This window comes from Eubalaena glacialis, chromosome 6 (assembly GCF_028564815.1).
Source record: "Eubalaena glacialis isolate mEubGla1 chromosome 6, mEubGla1.1.hap2.+ XY, whole genome shotgun sequence".
In the NCBI taxonomy this organism is placed as follows: Eukaryota; Metazoa; Chordata; class Mammalia; order Artiodactyla; family Balaenidae; genus Eubalaena; species Eubalaena glacialis.
In genome coordinates this window covers 50,625,305-50,646,566 of record NC_083721.1, presented here as the reverse complement: position 1 = coordinate 50,646,566, position 21,262 = coordinate 50,625,305, and the positions used below count along the sequence as shown (strand labels likewise).

Below are 21,262 nucleotides of genomic sequence, written 5' to 3'. Positions count from 1 at the left end.
CATGGGTATGACACTAAAAGCACAAGTAACAAAAGAAAAAATAGGCAAGTGGAACTGCATCAAACTACAAAGTTTCTGCACAGCAAAGGAAACAATCAACAGAGTGAAAAGGCAACTTGTGGAATGGGAGAAAACCATATATCTGATAAGAGGTTAATATCTGAAATATATAAGGATCTCACACACAACTCAAAGAAAAAAAAGCATTAAAAAATGGGCAAAGGAATTGAATAGATATTTCTTAAAAGAAGACCAAAGTTGCCTCTTCTTGCTCTACCTTTTATATTAGTGTTGAGACATAAGCACCTACAGGGTGAAGCATTAAGTGGTATTTTAATGTCTGGAGAATCCCTTAGGCTTTGACAACTGCCAGCTCTTTTAAGACATAAACTTTATCCATCTTTCTCATCCCCAGGCCCAGCACAATGCTTGACACTCAGGGAGGGGACAATTATTCGATTAATCTACTTGATTCAAAATTAATACCCATCTGATCTATGACCCTGCCCAGGAAGAGGAGAAGCCTGTTGGGGTTAGGGAGTCAGCACAGTAATAAGAGACCCAGAAAAACTGTCACATCCTTCCCAAGCAGCATGAATAGAATGTTATTAACTAATAAAACTAGACATGAAATACTTCTTGCTCTAAAGACAAGGGAAATTATTTTCAAAAAAACAGCAGAAAATAGAAAACAAATAATTAAGGTAATTGTGCACACACCAAGGGAAGGTTAACAGTTAAGTTCTTTGCTGCTGACCAAGGTTACTACACATGAGCAATGTGAACTCATGAGGTCAATAGAAATTTGTTACTGAATGTTTCAGAACTGGTCCAAAAAGAAATCAACATCATTTCTGGAATCTAGAAAACGTGTGTGTTCTACCTGCAGGATAAATCTAGTCTTTTGGTTTTGTTTGATTTTATTCTTAATTTTAAAGAACGCTGTTTTAGTCATTCTGGGCTTAATAATAGCTGAAGCAAAGAGCCATCCTTAGGAAAGGGGGAACCAGTTTCCCTCTGCAAGCTTCCTAGTTTGAGAAAGACAGTTTTTGCTGGAACACAAGGACATATATTTGGCATACCTTTCCTCAACCTAAAGTTTGGAATCTGTGGGAGGTCTCTCTCACTATTCAAGCAAAACAAAAACCTTTCATCCTCTCTTCATGTTTGCCCTTCCTCCCGCTCCCACTGCTACTTTGCAAAACCTGGTCCTCACTACCTCAAGAATGAGTCTGGCAACAAGACTTCTGGTTGCTCCAGTTTTTTCTCCCAGGCTTCCCCTGTAGGTTACTTGTGCTTAGATTTCAGTTCCTTAAGAGCAGGCGCCATGTTTATTCATTTGTACTTCAAGCACCTTAAGCAACCCCTAACACACAGTGAGGCACCTTTAATGTTTAATTTGCAGTGAGTGAATAAGTGAGTGAGCTTCCTAAATATTACTCATTGTGTTATTCCTCTGCTCAGATCTCATTAATGGCTGGCTACAGCTTACCTCGCCAATATGCAGTTCATTGTCATTATTCAAAGATTTCATGTTTGCAAATTTGCCTACTTGCTAAAATCTATTTGTAATCCCACAATCAATACTAGGGCACTTTCAAGATCATGAATGAACATGTGCAAAGCAATGAAAAGTTTGAGTCACCCAGTGTGCATGCTCCCAGATGAGTTTGGACAAGGTGATGCTCTGCCTTCTTATTTCAGCTCTTAGACTGTAAAAAACTGTCCTTTTGTAGCCTATTTAGTGCCATGTTTTTCATATTTATGTGCTGTTTGTTGTTGATTTTGTTGTTTAATAGGGCCCCTAAGCATAGTGCTGAAGTGCTGTCTAGTGTTCTTAAGCCTAAGAAGGTTGTGATGTACCTTATGGAGAAAATACACATGCTAGATAAACTCTGTCCAGGCATGAGCAATAATGCTGTTGGCTATTAGTCTAATGTTAATGAATCAACAATATATATTAAATTTGAAGTCTTTAAACAGAAACACACACCAAAAAAGTTAGGAAGAAAATGTTGTAAACAGAGGCTCACAGGAATAACACTGTACATCCCCTATGACAAACAGATCAGTATTTGCTAATTCATTGTTCATGATGACTTTATAGAACATATTTGCCACACATAATTAGAGTTGACTATAATTGTCTCTAATTGCTTCCCAGGGAACTGGCTGTGATATCCTTATTAACTCAGCCCTTCCCTTCCTTAGCAGGCAGGATGCTCCAGTCACCTTGACACCACCAGCCCATGTTTCTGAGGTCTGTGGTTCCTCTATGCCTTCTTTCATGTTGTTCTACCACGTGGACCATCAAAGTCCTCTTCAGACTGCACCTTCTCCATGAAGCCTTCCCTACAGAGTTCAGCCTCAACTAATAGACTCATCTTAGAACTTTTAAAACTTGTCTGTATCACAGCATTTAGCATTTAATCATACGCAATCTTGATTTATTCCCTACTTAATTAATGTTATTTGCTACCCAGTTTGATTATAATCACCTTGAAAGCAAGCATCCACCTAATATTTATATCAATTCCATTTATTTATGCTTATTTATGCATATACTTCCTGCCTGATATGCCTAAATGGTTTTAATCTGCCTTTTAAAATTATTATTATTATAGAATGGTACAGCTATAAAGAGACTTAAAACTCCTCTATGCCACCTCTCTAATTTTATAGATGAAGAAACCAAGACCTGGCAAGTGATTTGCCCAAAAACATGTCATTTTTATGAAGTAGGTGTCATGATTCCCCAAACTGGGCATTTCCCCCTCCTCTAACTAGCTATAATGAAACTCTTTCCATTGCCATGTGTTTTATATAAATAAATTTCGCAATACTTACATTTATGAAAGTGAAAAATAGGAATTAAATGAATGCTGAACTCAATCTCATTCTAGAAAATATCCATGATCATCTATAGACACATAAACCAACTGAGGCAAAAAATAAATAAACAGCTCCATGAGAGATTCATTTCCAACAAGATTTTACTTTTATGTTAAATGATTATGTTTCAAATTATATTTGTTTTGGTCATTAGTATGCTATTTATTTCTTGCATTTAAGTCTTGTAGTCACAGGCAACTTTAAAAACAATTTAAGTTCCAGTATATATTTTTGTAACAGAAAAGTGTGATAAGGTAATTAAGACAAGACTTTCAAAAATAAGACAATATATTAGCATAAATATAGGAAGGAAGAGTGGAATAGAAATATAAGTCCAAGAAGCTAACAAAATAACATCAGACAGAAGGAGGGCCCAAAAATGGTGACATAGGAGGCTCCTGAACATCCCTCCTCCCACAGATGCAGTGAATGTACAGCTACATAAGGAGTATCCCTCTGAGAGAAACCCAGATACCAGCTGAGTGATTCTACACGTTGAGCGAAAGAGAAAATACCCATACTGAAACAGGTAGGAAAGGCAGAGACACACTCTCACCATAAACCCCACCCCCAGAATAGTGTCATACAATTGAGAGGGAACACTCAACTCCTAACTTCTCCCTGAAGAGCAAAGGGTTTAGACCACACACCTAGTCCCCCAACTTTTACTACTACAACATGAGACATGACCCTCAAAACACTTAGCTCTGAAAGCCAACCAGGCTGGATTCCACAAAACCCACAGGACTAGAGCAAACAAAGAAGCAGTTCCTAATGGCCATGCATCACAGCATCACAGTTGGTATCCCGCCCACCCCCCCAACCCCCCACCCCCCCACCCCACCCCCCGCTCAGTGTGAAAGGAACAGGCAAAAATGCCTATCTCTCAGGGCATTCTAGCCTTTCCCTGGAAAGGGTCTTAGTGCATACTTTACAAGCTGCAGCCTGAGGGTCTGACTTCCAATTAGTATGATTCTGGAAGTTGGTTATTATTCTTCACGGAGCCCAGGGGATCCAGTGGGCACTTTCTCTGCCTTCTCCCTTCAGCTCACTCCAACAAAAAAACCTAGTTCACTAGCATCTCTAAAAGAAGCTTGTACAAGTCTGGTGGCCCAGCTTTTTCATCTGCCACCAGAGAAACAGGCCCCCAGATTGCCTGGCCCTGATAGCCAAAGGGGCTTGTGCTCATGAATGCCACAGGACTGTAGAAAACAAAGAAGCAGTTCTCAATGGACATGCAAGCACTCGCCAAAGCTGTCCCCCCAGGGCTCAGCACAAAATGAGCAGGCAAAAATGCCCATCTCCCATTCATTCACTGGAAGGGGTTTGATTGCATATTTCACAAGTTACCGCTTGAGAGTCCAGCTTCTGATTTGCACACACTTTGGTGCTGACTGTGATCCTCCCTGGAGTCCAAAAGAGCCAGTGGGCACTTTCTCTACCTTCTCCCTCCTGCTCACTCCAACAAAAAAACCAAGTCACTGGTACCTCCCTATAAGGAGCTTGTACACATATCTAGCACCCCAACTTTTACAGCTTGCACTGGAGGGACTGGCTCTCAATTTACCTAGCTCTGATAGCCAACGGGGCTTGCATTCATGAGTTCCACAGGATTATAGCAACAAAAGCAGTCTTTAAATAGATGCACCCCCAGCAACTATACACTCAGGCTCAATGCAGAGATAACATGCAAAAATACCCATCTCCCAGTTTCCCAGCTGCTGCCTGAGGGTTTGGTTTCTAATCAGCTTACATTGAGTTGCTAACTGTGACCCTCCCTTTTGGGACACTAATGGGTCTTGGCACACCCTCTACTATTCAGAGCTGCTAAGAACAAAGATGGAGGATTGGACCATCACAAAGATTTGAGAGACAACCAGGAGCTTGGTCTGGGCTAATTGATGAGGTTAATCTCTTACACAAGACTGGGAGAGGTGGCTGTTTTATCTAATGCATAGAAACCAATGCAGAGAGTCAAGGAAAATGGAGAAACAAGGGAATATGTTCCAAGCAAAAGAACAAGATAAATCTCTAGAAATCAATCTTAATGAAGCAGAGATAAGTGATTTACCAATAGTTTAAAGTAATGGTCATAACGATACTCACCAGGGTAAAGCATTAATGAACAAAGTAAGAATTTCAACATAAAGATAGAAAATATTAAAATGTACTAAATATACCATAGAGCTGAAGAATACAATAACTGACTTAAAAACTCAATAAAAGGATTCAAAGAGCAGACCAGATCAGTAGAAGAAAGGATCAATGAGTTCAAAGATAGGGCAGTGGAATTCATCTAGTCAAAGGAGAAAAAAAAAAAAAAAATAGAGTAAAGATAGCTTAAAGGACTTATGGGACAACATCAATGGGACAACATCAACTGGATCAATATACTCTTCTCCTAGCAGAAGAGAGACAGAAAGGGGCGGAAAGGTGATTCAAAGAAATATGGCCCCAAACTTTCCTAACCTGGGGAAAGAAACCAACATCCAGATCCGGGAAGCCCAAAGAGTACCAAAAGAGATGAATTTAAAGAGACCCTCCCCCCCCACCAAGGGCTTTCCTGGTGGCGCAGTGGTTGAGAATCTGCCTACTAATGCAGGGGACACAGGTTCGAGCCCTGGTCTGGGAAGATCCCACATGCCGCAGAGCAACTAGGCCCATGAGCCACAACTACTGAGCCTGAGCGTCTGGAGCCTGTGCTCCGCAACAAGAGAGGCCGCGATAGTGAGAGGCCTGCGCACCGCGATGAAGAGTGGCCCCCGCTTGCCGCCAACTAGAGAAAGCCCTCGCACAGAAACGAAGACTCAACACAGCCAAAAATAAATATAAAAATAAATAAATAAATAAATATAAGAGACCCCCACCAAGACATATTATAATTAAATTGTCAAAATTAAAGGAGGGAATCTTAAAAGCAAGAAGGGAAAAATAATTTGTTAAGTACAAGGGAGCCCCTAAAAACCTATCATCAGATTTTTCAGCAGAACTTTGCAGGCCATAAAGGAGTGGCACAATACATTTAAAGTCCTGAAAGAAAAAAAACACTGCCAGCCAAGAATACTTAAACTGGCAAAATTGTTAAGAATTGAAAGGAAAAGAGTTTTCAAAACAAGCAAAAGCTGAAAGAGTTCAGCACCACTAGACCTGCCTTACAAGAAATATTAAAGGGAGTTCTCCAAGCTGAAGATGAAAATCCTTGAAAGTATAAAACTCACTGGTAAAGGTAAATACATAGTTAAATTCAGAATACTCAAAGATTGTAACAGTAATGGGTAAATCACTTAACACTCTAGCATAAAAGTTAAAAGACAAAAGTATTAACTATAACTATAAGAATTTGTTAATCAATACACAGTATAAAAGATGTAAATTGTGACATCAAACACATAATATGTAGGGAGGAAAACACATAATATGTGGGGAGGAGAGCGTAAAGACAGAGCTTTTGAATGCATTTGAAGTTATCTTAAAATAGACTTAAAACTATAACAGTTTAAAATGTCAGTAGGTACAACACACTAGAAATTATGTTTGCAACTACTAAAATATATAATGACAAATTGTGGGTATCAACTTCAAATGTGTGATGAGGTACCTAGATTTACCCAAGTATTTTAAGGGGTATGTGAGCAAAAACATTTGACCACCATCACTCTAAGCTGCTTAAAGTTGTATCTTGGCTAAAGACACTCAAATTGTCTATTGGATGCAACTTGTTTAATGCCGCCTGTTGCTCCTGCTCCAATATCACACCTCCCACTTGCCTCAATGGATTTGCCCTCTGCAGAGCTGCTCACCTGAACTCACCCAGATTTCAGGAGTAACAACAGAGAAAAAAAAAATAAAGATTATGGTAATTCAGTATCCCATAACCTAGAGAGACATGAGAATGTGGGTGGGGAGATTTCTGAAAGGAAGTGGGATCTGGATGTCCCTGTAAAAACATGAGCATCTTGTGCCTAGCAAGCAGGCTCTCATGTTTACAACAATAAACCTCGTCTTTAAGGACTATTTTATGAAGGGTGCCTTGCACCCAGCTGATCAAGACTTCTGAGATCAGGAAGTAGGATGGAAAACTCAGCTCTTCTATCAGGGAAGATCACAAGGTGATGAAGGCTTTGAAGCTTCTCAAGACAGGTAGTGTACAATCTTGGTGCAAACTTAGGGCTTCCTTTTCGAGGCATAGAAATTGGTTATGCAAGTGATGATTACCAGAATGCTATTTTTAAAATACAAAATCATGCATTTCTGTAACTTAAATCCTTTCAATGATTTCCTGTAACTTTCAGGCTAATATTCAAACTCCTTAATTTAGCACTCAAGAACTTCACAGGCCAGCCCCTGCCTTCCTCTCTAGCTTCATCTCTTAACACTCCCAGGAAACACACTGTATTCATTCCAGCCATCCCAAATGACCAGCAGATCTCAGCTGTGTCTGGCTACTGCCCCAACTCAGTGACTATACAAATGCTAGTGTGTCTGCTTGGAAAGCTCTTCCTACTTCTTCACCTAATTTCTCTTCCTTTGAGAACAACCCAAGCATCATCTCCCAGGCCTCAAAATTTGATATTTTTCCTTCTTTGTGCCCTCAAAGCAACTGTACTCCAGCATTCAGTACGTTGTACTGTATTCATTCATTCATTCACTTGCTAGTTCTCCTTGTATAATTTCCTAGCAGACAAGGCCTGCTACCTTAGAGGTAAATCAATGAGTGAAATAGGAAATAAATTAATACATAAATGAAAAAAAAAAAGAATTCTATACAAGGAACAGGGAAATAGAGGGGTTGTGATTTTAAAAAATAGCAAGAAATGAGGAAGCAGGAAGAAAAGCCGGCTAGAAGTTGAAGAGACAGAGGGACAGACGAAAGTGATGGCCTCTTCTTGCCTGTTTCCCATCACAACACACAGGCCTCTGTCCCTGCTCAGATGCCCATGGCCTGCTGTAACAGACCAGCAGGACTCACAAACCAGCCCTGCCCCACTTATTAGCTATGTGAGCTGATATAAATTACTAATCCTCTCTAAGTCCCAGTTTCCTCATCTCTGAAATGGAGATAAGTATATTAACCTCCATCATAGAGTTGTTATGAAGACTAAATCAGGTAATGCTTATAATACAAGTGTGGTGTACATAATAAACACATGACAAATTTTAGCTGAAAATGCATTTCTAGCTAATGTTGAGGAATAAAAGAAAAGCCTGTTTCTCAGGCCCAGTAAAGCACATAGCCTGGACTAGGACATTGGACTAATCTGATTTGGAATCATTCTCTGATCTAGGACATTTCAGCTCAGTGCTGAATGCAGCAAAGCAAACCTAAATCAGTAATGTTACCATCATTTGAATCCATTCTTTAGCTGAAAGATACATTAATTTTAAGCTTGAAGTCGAGGTCAAGAAGATTTTTATATTTCTATGTTAATGATATAGTTTTAGTGTTTTGAGTTTAGAAAGAAAGCAAAAAATCATATGATATTGCCACATGAAAGATCTAAGGAACATCCAGCCCCACAGCAAAAGAAGCTTCACTTAGTGGACCCTGTTCTTCTCAAGCCTCTTGAAGTTGCCAAAATATTCTTCACAAATGAACAGTCACAGTGTTTGCCTATTGACCCAACCACTGGGTTGGATTTGGAGGTAAAATATTATCTAGTTGGATTAATTATTATGTCACATTGGACCAGATGCCTCTACCAGGCACCAGTTTTCTTGGTTGGTTACATATTAACAATCATCGTCTTGACATTCTAAACATTCTGCATGATTAGTAGTTCCTGGCAGCAGTGACTGATAGCAGTTACTGGAATCTCTGCTTATTGGGTGATTACGTAACATCTACACCTAGCTGCATGGCTAGTCACGACATTTTGTGATGTTTGGACTGAAGAGTCTCGTATTCACCAGATTGATCTTCTTATTTGTTTCATGTTTTGCTTTTCCTACCTTTGTGCCTTTGCTCACTCTCTTTCCTCCACCCAAAAATGACCTTTCTTCCTTCCAACTGTTCAAATTCTAGAAGTCTTTTAAGGTTCTAATCAAATGCTCCTTTTGTCTGTCAACCACCCAAGGAAAAATATAGTTGGCTTTTGAATTCCCATTGTACTTTATTTTATTTTCTGTAGAGTGCTTTTTGCTTTATATCCTGTATTTTCCTTACTAGCACAATGCCTTACCCACAACTGGCACTAAATAAAATTTTACTGAAGTCATGAACTAGCGTTGTTAATGTTGTTCATGTTGTTAGTTATCCACTACAACTAAGGATACTATAGATTACTTGAATATGTAAACAGACATATCATTTAATGAAAAGAAAACACCTTACTCCTTATGAGGAAATCCTGCTTTTTAACCAACAGCTAAGTCCCCTTCCTGTTCATGTGCCTCCCAAAGGGTTTGGAAAAGAGATTCTAAGCAGAATAATTTCTAGAATTTCATCTCTGGCTTATCATAAAAATAGCTTGGCCTTGCTCTCCCTTCTTTGATAGTGAAACACTGCTCTAAGTAGTAGCAGCAGAATTCAGAATTAGGGAAATTTGGAAATGATGGATTTAAGTTGATGCTTAAACTTAAGCTTTGGACTGAAAAAAAGAGCAAAGATGCTCTCCACTTGTTCCCCTTATTGATCTACTCATTCCCCAAAATGAGAGTCCTAGTGAGGTTACAGATGACCTAGAGCTAGAGGGTAAAATTGGGAAGATAATAGAGGATACTTATATGGACTCAGTATTAGATGATATTAAGGAATTATTTTCAAATTTGTCAGATTGAGTAATGGCATGCTTATTGTGAAATATAAAAGGCTTATCAATTAGAGATGCATGCTGCAAAATGATATGATTTCTGGGATTTGCTTTGAAATACTCAAGAGAAAAGAGGAGGAATGGAGAGAAATAACAAAATTGGGAAAATGTTAATAATTATTGAGTTGACTGATCAGTATATAGAAGCTCATTATACTATTCTCTATAGTTTTGTGTGCTAAACCATTTCTACACTGGAAGTTCTGAAAGACAAATAATCTTTTAAGGTAATAGTTATCCTCATATAGCTGATCTCCAGACTAGATGTTTGCCTGAAATGACAATAAGGGTATGAAAGGGAATTTTTATTATCTAGATCACCATTCTGTGCCATTTGATTTAATCCACACTACTCCAAATCATTGTTATTTAATGTTCTCTGTTAAGTCAGAAAGCTATATATGTGTAACCTGGAAAAATATCTGTGGTTTTAACTTCAAATATACTACAGTTATTTACATTGTGTTCTTAATCAAGATTTCAGACATCCCAGTAAACCAGTTCTTTGGTGTTTGTTTGTTTGCTGTTTCTTGAAGTCATAGTTATGTTTTTTAAAAAATCAGTTATACTAAAAATGGGAGCAGGGAAAAGGAGATCAGAAGTAGTCTATAGGTTAATAAATTTCCTGGCAGGATATCCTGGTAATAATCTACGTGAGCACCTAATAATTATCCAGCATATCTGACCCTAATTAAAATTTAGTTCTGAACTATTAATCAAATACTGTCTTCTGCAGAAGTTAATAACTCTGTACCTTTCTCTACCCTTATTTTTCTAACATCAGGCAAATATCAAAGAAATTCAGAACTTTTCCCCTTAGCTTTAACCAAAATAGCCCCAAATTTCTATCCACTGAGTAATCTAAGGCACCAAAGGCTTTATCGTGTTAAATGTTGCTTGCTGCCTTTTACAAATACCACCAAAGATTGGAATCCTCAGATATCTGAGGAACATATTTCTTCATTTCTATTTTCTCCTGGGATGAGCATATATTCCCCCCAAAATCTATATGTTTTTGATCCCAACTTTACCAAGTATCAAATGGTAGAAGTTGGTAGAAGTAATTTTATTGATTTGCCTAATAGCACTGGCTTGAAAGAAATTAATTTATTGATTTGCTTAATAGAAATAGAATTTGCCTAATAGAACTTACTTCAGGAAAAGGAACATTTCAGTTAAAAAAAATTTTTTTTTTAAATTTTTAAGCCTTAGTAAGTCCCTTTACTGTTGGCTACTTGCATAGAAAGGATTTTACAGTTTGGTGGCCTAACAGTGCTTCAGCAGATCAAGGCTTTAAGAAATGGAACTGACGAAGCTAAGCTTAAAAGACCCAGCAAAAACCTTGAAACTTGTATCAGCCTACATTTTCACATTTTTCTGTATATCTCTGGCTATTGTAGACATCCAAATCCTTCAGAAAAAGTATCTAATTCAGCATTTCCTAAATATATTTACTTATAGAACTGAGATATTATTAATCATTACCTGAACAAAGGACTTCATGGTCAAGTGAAGTTGGAGAAATTCTGGGTCAAACAAAGTTCAAATATCTCTTCACTTGGGGACTTTCTAGTCTCTTTAATATGACAGTAGTATTATGAATTTTCAAGAAAGGGAATGTCATTAAGGATAGTGCAATGTTCAGAAATTATCTTGCAAAACTAGTGTTCCAAAAATATATTGATGGCTATGATCTGAAAATACACCCAGGTACACATACAAATACACACACACACACACACACACATATAGATACAAACATACTAGAAGACATGAGTGAACCATTTTTTGCACTCGTATAAACGAGTATAAATCAACTAAAATTATGTGCCAGCAAGACAAGGAATATCTCCCTTCCATTCAAAGAAACAAGAGAGATCTATTTTTCCAGCAGCCCTTCAGACTGTGGTTTTGGGCAGCTACTTCCTTCCTGTTCTAAAAACATCAAATCCAGGAACCAAGAAACTGATAAGGAAGGAGGTGCCCTGCTTGCTGCTATGTCAACTCCAGGAAACTTACTAAGATCTGGCCCTGACTCTGTAAAACCTGGAAATGAATTCATAGATAAATTACTTTTTTTTCTTTAGTTTCCTCAATAAGAGTAAAGCAAATCTCTCTTAGCTATCTCAAAGGCCATGGCTATCTACTCAAAGAACATTTAGTTTATACTGTGAGTAATAATAATTAAAAAAACACAAGGATGCCACAAAAAAAGAAAAAAGAAAATTACAGGCCAATATCATTGATGAACATAGATGCAAAAATCCTCAACAAAATATTAGCAACCCAAAATCAACAATACATTAAAAGAATCAAGCAGAATTATCCTAGAGATGCAAGGATGGTTCAATATTTTCAAATTAATCAATGTGGTACACTACATTGACAAAATGAAGAATAAAAAATCACATGATCATCTCAATAGATGCAGAAAAAGCTTTTGACAAAATTCAACATCCATTTATGATAAAAACTCTCAACAAAATGGGTATAAAGGAAACATACCTCAACATAATAAAGGCCATATATGACAAGCTAACATCATACTTAAGAGTGAAAAGCTGAAGGCATTTCCTCTAAGATCAGGAACAAGACAAGGATGCCCAGTCTCACCATTCTTATTCAACATACTATTGGAAGCCCTAGCCATGGAAATCAGACCAAAAAAAGAAATAAAAGGAATCCAAATTGAAAAGGAAGAAGTAAAACTGTCACTGTTTGCAGATGACATCATACTATATATAGAAAATCCTAAAGAAGCCACCAAGAAACTACTAGAGCTCATTAATGAATTCGGTAAAGTTACAGGATACAAAATTAATATACAGAAATCTGTTGCATTTCTATACACTAACAACAAGCTATCAGAAAAATAAAATAAGGAAACAATCCCATTTACTATCACATCAAAACAAACAAACAAACAAAAAAAAAACCTAGGAATAAACCTACCTAAGGAAAATTACAAGACACTGATGAAAGAAATTAAAGATGACACAAACAAATGGAAAGATATACCGTGCTCCTGGACCGGAAGAAGAATTATTGTTAAAATGATCATACTCCCCAAGGCAATCTACAGATTCAATACAATCCCTATCAAAATATCCATGGCATTTTTCACAGAACTAGAACAAATAATTCTAAAATTTGATTGAAAACACAAAAGGTCCCGAATAGCAAAAAAAAAAATCTTGAGAAAGAACACTGCTGGAGGAATCATGCTCCCTGATTTTTGACTATAACACAAAGCTACAGTAATCAAAACAGTGTGATACTGGCACAAAACAGACACATAGATCAATGGAACAGAATAGACAGCTCAGAAATAAACCCACACTTACATGGTCTATTAGCCTACAACAAAGGAGGCAAGCATATACAATGGGGAAAACACAGCCTCTTCAATAAATGGTGTTGGGAAAACTGTTCAGCTACATGTAAAAGAATCAAGCTGGACTACTTTCACACACCATATACAAAAGTAAAATCAAAATGGATTAAAGACTTAAATACAAAATGTGAAGCTATAAAAATCCCAGAAGAAAACAGGCAGTACACTCTTTAACATTGATCTTAGCAATATATTTTTTGGATTTGTCTTCCCAAGGCAAGGGAAAGAAAAGCAAAAATAAATAAATGGAACTACGACAAACTAAAAAGCTTTAGCACAGCCAAGGAAACTATCAACAAAATGAAAAGGAAGCCTACTAAATGGGAGAATATATTTGCAAATGATATATTCAATAAGGAGGTTAATATCAAAAAAATACAAATAACTCATACAACTCAACATCAAAAAAACAAAGAACCTAATTTAAAAATAGACAGAGGATCTGAATAGACATTTTTCCAAAGAAAACACACAGATGGCTGACAGACACATGAAAAGATGCTCAACATCACTAATCGTCCAGGAAATACAAATCAAAACTGCAATGAGATACCACCTCACACCTGTCAGAATGGCTATATTCAAAAAGACAACAAATAACAAGTGTTGCCAAGAATTCAGAGAAAATGGAACCCTCTTGCACTGTTGGTGGGTTTGTAAATTGGTGCAGCCACTATGAAAAACAATATGGAGGGTCTTCAAAAATTAAAAACAGAGCTGTCATATGATCCAGCAATTTCACTTCTGGGTATTTACCTGAAGAAGACAAAACCACCAATTTGAAAAGATATATGCATCTTTATATTTATTGCAGCATTATTTATAATAGCCAAGATATGGAAGAAACCTAAATATCCATCAATAGACAAATGAATAAAGAAGATATGGCATACACATGCACACACACACAATGGAATATTACTCAGCCATAAAAAAGAAAAAATCTTGCCATTTGTGACAACATGGATGAATCTAGAGGATATTACGCTAAGTGAAATAAGTCAGAGAAATAAAAATGCCACATGATCTCACTTACATGTGGAGTCAAAAAACAAAACAAACAAGCAAAGCAAAAATAAGAACAGACTCATAGGTTCAGGGAACAAACAGGTGGTTGCCAGAAGGGAAGAGAGTGATGGAGGGAGGGCAAAATAGGTGTAGGAGATTAAGAGGTGCCAACCTCCAGTTACATAGTAAATAAGTCATACGGATGTAATATACAGCGTAAGGAATATGATCAATATTGTAATAACTCTATATAGAGACAGATGGTTATTAGAAATCATGGTGATTAGTTCATAATGTATACATATGTCAAATTATTATTTAGTACACACAAAACTAACATAATATTGTATGTCAACTATATTTCAATAAAATTATTTTTAATTTTTACATTTTTTAACTTAAAAAGTGAATCTGCAAGTCATAAGCCCTAACAATTTCAAATATCGCAGTCCCTTTAAAGATTCTAAACTAGTAGTAGTCAGGACTAACTAGGAAAAAGGCATACTCAGCTAACACCTGTGGCTTTTGATGGAAAAATTCTGTTTCATCTTGATGCTGGGGTGGACAGGTAGGTATGTTTACAGAGTCACTGGTGATCAGTCCAGCCCTTCACAACCTCTCTTCTATTGAAGACAAAATGACAATATATCTAAAGACATATATTGACTCATGGTTTTTCATCTTTTCTACTCTCTTTCCTCACAGTTTTACTTCTCTTCCATGCAGCCCAATGCAGCCTCTACCTGGATCATTCCACTGTAGTCTGGGTGCCAGCTTCAGCTCTACTTATACTATTGCTGAATCAGTCTAAGAGGGAACTATGTTGGCATTGGTTCCCAAGCCAACTGTAGTAGCTACTGGGGAAAGAACTGGCAGTCAAATCTAAGCCCATGAAACTTAGGTAGGCAAAAGCTAGGTGCAGTCCTACAGGATGGAGGAACAGAGCTAAGGTTGAAGAGCAGAGGGTGGATTTCAACATGGCCAGAAATAAGATCCAACCATGACAACAATCTAGTATATTTGGAGAAATGGAGATTGGGGAGGGGGTTAAAAGCAGCCAGAGACCACAAAGACCTACCATCAAACTTGATATATTATAACAAATAAAAGCCTCTAGTTACGGCAGACCAGTGCAAACAGTAGGTTATCTGTAAGCATTGTTAAGGTATTCTTAGGCTATTTCCCCATGCTATTCTTCTAAGCAATACATATCTACAAATAACCTCTTCTAAAGTTTTCTAGAATCATCCACATTGAGAAAAACTACCTGGAAGTCATAACAAAAAAGATATGAATTGAACCTTTATCTTTTGGGAGTAAACATCCTGATATGGATGAACTGGAAATGATTAATGCTTTCCTTCTTTCCTTGCCAAAAGACAGGCACTTGCTTAGCTGAATAGAGACAGAAAAGCCTGTTCTCCGTATATGGAATGGAACCCAAGCTATTTTTATAGGCAGAAAAAAATCAAGTTCTCAGATTATCTATGGAAGTAATCCAACATTGGGATAATACCATTCTCCTAGTGGTCTTCCATGGAAATATTTGACCTGCATTTGTAACACGTCAAATACAAAGCTGGTTCAAGTGAATCCTCTGTCCCAGAACTCCATAGATACCACAGAAATTTGAGGATGGGAACCACAGATAAATGTGGAGAAGTGAAAAGGAGCACATAGAAGAAAACAAGGGGAAGATTTTGATGGGAGATTTAGATCCAAGGAGGACTTTTTAAATTTATTTTTTGATAGAATATTGAAACCCTAATAGAGTCTGACCATGGTGTTATGAAGGTGGCAGTCTCTGTGCCATCTTTCTGCCCAGTCTGCTTCCCTTTGTGGTCACATTTTATTCTTACACCAATGATAACTTAATCCAACTAGACTTCTTGCATGCAACCCTTGTTTATTTAGTACAGGTTATGTTAAAATCTGTATTGAAAGAATGAGTAATTGAATTAATGTATAGCTTAAACATTATTTACCCTTTTGACTTTTCCACCTCTTTCTTTTATTTATCCTTTTCTTTTTCTGCAACGTTTTACCATTCATTTTGCACTTTGCAGATTGTACATGGAAAACTATTTTGGCAGTGTTAAAAAACAAAATTCAACTGAGTAAACTTTAAAGATCTTACTGGCTTTATTCAACAATTCATGAATTGGGCAACATCCCATCTAGCAGAAGAAAAGGAGCTCTGAGGAGCTGTACAGAATGACAGACTTTTACAGACAGAAGGGAGCAGGAACAAGGAAGTTAGACTAGCAAAAACGTGGACTGGTTGTGGCAAAAGCACTTTCTTTTAGGGGGTGGCAGGGGTCTATCAGGCAGGTGACCTCACTAGTGCAGACCAGGTAATTCCAGGTTGACTGGTGTAAGATTCCATTTCTGGGAGAGGATGAAACTGTAACTAATTGTCAGTTTGATGATGTGGGTTTTAGCATAAGTGACCCCATTTGGGGCCCATGATCTTGTTTTTAACAGTTATATAATAAGGGAGGTTTTATTGATTATTTGTATTCTGTGCATTCTGGATTTTTTTGAGCTCTTTTTCTATCTTCCACATTCAATGAAAACCCCCCAAAAAAGTGTATAGGTCATTTTATTTCTATATTTGTTAATGAAATTCAACAAACCCTTCTTTATAAATCCCTCTTTTTCCCACTTTACATGAGTTTGGAAGTCACAAAAATGTCAATGTTTTCTTAACTTTAAATCTTACTCAAAAAATTTATAGCTCATTTTTCATGAATGCATATTTGATATGTCTCTGTTGGTTTTCATAAACAATTACAGCAATACAGAAAAATACAAATAGCAGGATGAATATCTCCCAAGGTTCAGCATCCAGAAATTTCCAGTATTAGCATTTTAAGGAACATACACCTCAATTTTTCTCTGGGAATATACAGTTTTATATGAAGGGGATCTTTCTACTCAGGCTGTTTGAAACAATGTTTTTTCACTAAAGCATACGTTGGGCATAATTCCATATTCAAAATATAGAACTCCTTGCAGCCTGCAAGGCTGAGTGTAATCTGGCCCCGCCTACCTTCTGTCTCATCTGCAACTACTCTCCCCCTTACTCTTCCCACTTGTAATGACTTCCTTCTTATTCCTCAAGCACAAAAAGCTTCCTCCTACCTGAGGGCTTTTATATTTTCTGTGTCCTCATTCTTGTAATGCTCTTCCTCCAGTTCTTTGACAGGCCACCTCATGTCTGTTATTTATGTCTCACCTCTAATATCCTCCTCAGAGAGATATTCCACAATGACTTTATCTGAAGGGGCCACCCAGTCACTCTACATCTCATCACCCTGAGTTATTTTCATCATAGTTTTATCTCTGTTTGAAATTAACTTAATATTTTGTCAAATGATCAGGGTACTTTTTAGTGAATCCTTTAAACAGCAATTAGGAGATTAATAAACTGACCAAATAGCAATACCTCAAGCAAATCAAAACACTATCAGAACCTAAGACTTCAAGGACAATGCGCATTACTGTGGAATAACTTACAGATCATCAACTTATATCTTCTAACAGGAAAAAAAAAACATTGAATTTCCTCCAGAACATAGGAAGAATCATCACAGTTATTGCTTGTAAGTTAAAGCTTTAAGCCAGCTGGCCATAGCTTATTATATAAACTGTAGGAGAGCTGCTAAAATCTAAATTTTAGGCAACATAAGCTTCCAATCAGTTCAATTAACTTTATGTTGTAAGAAATATTTAAAGCTCAGTTTAAATGATGAGGTCCCTAAGACATAAAAATAGTAATAAAATGCTTTTTTCCAAAACTCCATCAATGGAATCTATAGCCAGATTTTCTATGAGTAATTGTAAATATAAATAATATTATCATTTGAGAAGAAATATTCATCTCTTCTATGAGGAAAAATTCAATTGTTAAAAACATTTGTAAATGATGACCTGGTTCAATTACCGTGAATACCTTGGAAATCAGATGGAAAAAGAGACCAATGATTTTAAAAGTCATTTAATAAACAGCAATTCACTTAATTTAAAATAAAAATGAAAACCACTATTTCGAGGGTTTTTTTTTTTTTTTTTTTCCTGTTCTTTCTTAGTCATAAACCTGCAGGGCTCTAAGACTCATCTAGGAGTATTCATTAGTGCAGCCTGGAAAAAAAAATGTGAACATTAGGCACTAATGTCTGAAAATATATACAATAAGAAACAAATGGTAGAAAAAAATTGCTCTAAGATTCACCACAAAGTGCTTGTAGTTCATTTAACTTAAAAACATATTTTTCAATTTAAAAGATATTTGAAAATTAAACATTTCTTCTTCCTGCTGAATCATAATTTTTTAGGCAATTTGTGATCTGCAGTTGCTCCTGGGTAACTATTAAATATGGACTTGTTACCTCTATCCAGAACTTGAAACCATTAAGAGAGTAAAGTATTATTAATTTCATGACTCTATAGAAAGTTCACTTGTGGAAACACCTGCTGTAATTCAAGCATTGCATTGAGCATTCTGAAATTGCCATGAAGTTAAATGGTGAGATTAATAATTTTGGAGATTGTTCTTTTGTACTCCTGGGGTGAATCAATTTTTCTGTCCTTTTACTAAGTACATTACAAGGACTCCAGTCTTCAGAGGTCTTCCCTTTACTCCCCAAATAACAATCAAATTCTCCCATTCTACTTGCACAAAATAATAGTCAGTCTTTTACAGGATCTTCCCTCTAAGTATTTTTAAGGGTCCCAATGTGTGCATATACACATTCCACAAATCTGTGTAAGTTATTATACATTCACTGTCAATTCAGGTAGATGCTCCAGGGATCTCTATTGCTGCACCTCTCAAAAGTCCAGGCTTTTTTACTGAAGACTAGAACATTATAAAGGGAAATTTAAAGTCAGACTAAGAAAGCTTAAAATTGGTTATCAGTTATTTCTACTTCTAGAGACAACTGGTCATAGCTCTTCATTGGAAGTCTCTCACCTGGCCTGGTCCCTCTTTAGTGTTGCAGCTTGCTGCCATTTGCTAGGTCCATCTTACCTCTCATAGACAGAAGTATCCCAAAGGAGCCCTCAGTTTCTATTGCTCCCCCACTTAATCAGCATGATATCATAAAATCTGAAGAAATACCACTCTGCCCACAACAGAGTCAAGTTTTCCTGTTATAGAAGAGCTGAGCTTTTCCTCGTCCTTAACTTTTCCATTCCAGATGTTGGATTTATCTATGCATAACTTGAAGAAGCATTAAATTTTTTCCCAAAAGAAAAGCACAACCTTGACCCAAAGATAAATTATGCCTCTACCCTTAGAGCAACAGAGAAAACCACTAACAGCTTTAAAATAGTAACCTGATAGTTTGAATGAATGAATTAGATCTACAGTATGGATAGATCTGGAAAAAAATTTTAATGTTGTAGAATAATATATTATGAAATACTTCATGTAAATATATTTTATATAAATATGCAAATAGGCAGTAAGTATATAGAAACATGAGCAGGGAAGCTCTTCACCAATCTTAAAATATCAGTTGTCTTTGGGGAAGAAGAGAAGAGAATGGGATTGGGAATGTGATACAAATGGACCTTCAACTCTATAAGATTTTATTTTCAAAAAGAAAATAAAAACAAATATGGCAAAATATTAACATAAATTGAGGCAGTAGGTAAATGAATGAATAAATATATTTAGCAGTTCTGGTTCTGGTACTTGCACAGTAGCTTGTAGCAGAGAAACCCTCCCATAGATAACAATCATAAACTCTGGGACAGGATATAAGACACAACTATTCAAAGTCACTGTAGAGTGACCAGAAGAAGGTAGAAAGTGAAAGAAGGGATTATACTGTGTATAATTTCAGTATATAAGGCATTTCCACTAAGGATATTCCCCAGTTTGCATGGCTTACCTAGAATTCAAGCAGAAACTTACAGGCTTGTTGGTATGATCTGTCAGAGGACAGAGTTTGGCTCCAAGGATCCAGTGGAAAATTACAACTAGAAGGCTGAAAGAAATTAGCAGCTGTTTGATTTGCTGCACTCTGTAAGGAAGAAAGGTCTGAAGTCTGGAGTATAGGCTTGATAAACATCTTGGGCTTCCCACACACTCACCCAAACAAAACTGAAAACCGATCTTCTATCTACCCAACTTAAAATCAAATTTCAGTTTATCATCCAGTAATTTAATTTCTTACCATGTTATTATAACTAGACATAGTGAATGATACCTCACAGAGACTCTGGATTCTATTATCTTCCTCTGAACTGTGTTGATTTGTTTTTCTAGCAGGCAACTAAATAAATCACCCCAATTCCCAGGCAATCCCACAGTGGTGGTGGTGATGATGACAGCAGTGGCTGGGCAGAAAAGAGGGGGACCCTTCTCTCTGGTCAGATGGCCTGATTCTTGTGGAGCCAAGAGTACAAGGAATCCCAATGCTTTTTTCCCTTTATATAATGACTGCTTAACCCCAGGGGCAGAGACAATTACAGGAAATGTGCAAGAGAGCAGGGAGACTAAAGGCCTAGTTTATTGACAGAGGAATGGGAGGAGGGTTGGATATTGGGAGCCAGAAAGTATCAGGTACATTATAAAGAGGATGGAGCTAGAGAAAATGATCCACAAAGTTGTGTATGAAGTTTTAGGCTCACTTTAAAGCTGTGATTCCATGGATCTAACCCCGAAGAGCATATCAAAGGTTTTGATAACTAAACTCTAAGGCAGATCACTGACCAGATCACTGATCACTGACCAGATCACTGACTGGCCACTGGTAAAACTCACATAGGACCAATCAGAAAAGCACTACACAGACTGAAAACTAACTTGACATGTAGCCATAGTCCACAGAAGGTCAGTAGGACCTGAACTTAACCAGGTTGATGTCCTGTTAAAAGAAAAAAAATTTCCCATATGATTTAAATAAGACCTACAGTCACATAACAGAATATTCAAAATATCCAGGATACATTCCAAAATTACTTAATACACAAAATGCTAGGAAAATTTGAACATCTAGAGAAGGAAAAGGCAATTGCCAGATGCTAACCCAAAGATGACATGGATGGTGAATTTCATATAACACCTATGAAGCAGCTATTGTAACTAAACTTCAAGAAGTAAAGTTAAGCACTCAAGAAACAAATAGAAATATGGGAGAAAAATCTT

At 36.9% G+C, this 21,262-nt stretch overlaps 1 protein-coding gene across 3 annotated transcripts in view; it reads right to left on the bottom strand.

Annotated features, from left to right (window-relative positions):
- Window positions 1-20,120, bottom strand: part of ZPLD1 (zona pellucida like domain containing 1) — a 313,221-nt gene extending 293,101 nt beyond the window's left edge. For all 3 annotated transcript variants that reach the window (XM_061193037.1, XM_061193034.1, XM_061193035.1), the window contains exon 1: window positions 20,004-20,120. The gene's annotated coding sequence lies outside the window, so the exon portion shown is untranslated. The remainder of the gene's footprint in view (window positions 1-20,003) is intronic.
- Window positions 20,121-21,262: the final 1,142 nt, after the last annotated feature.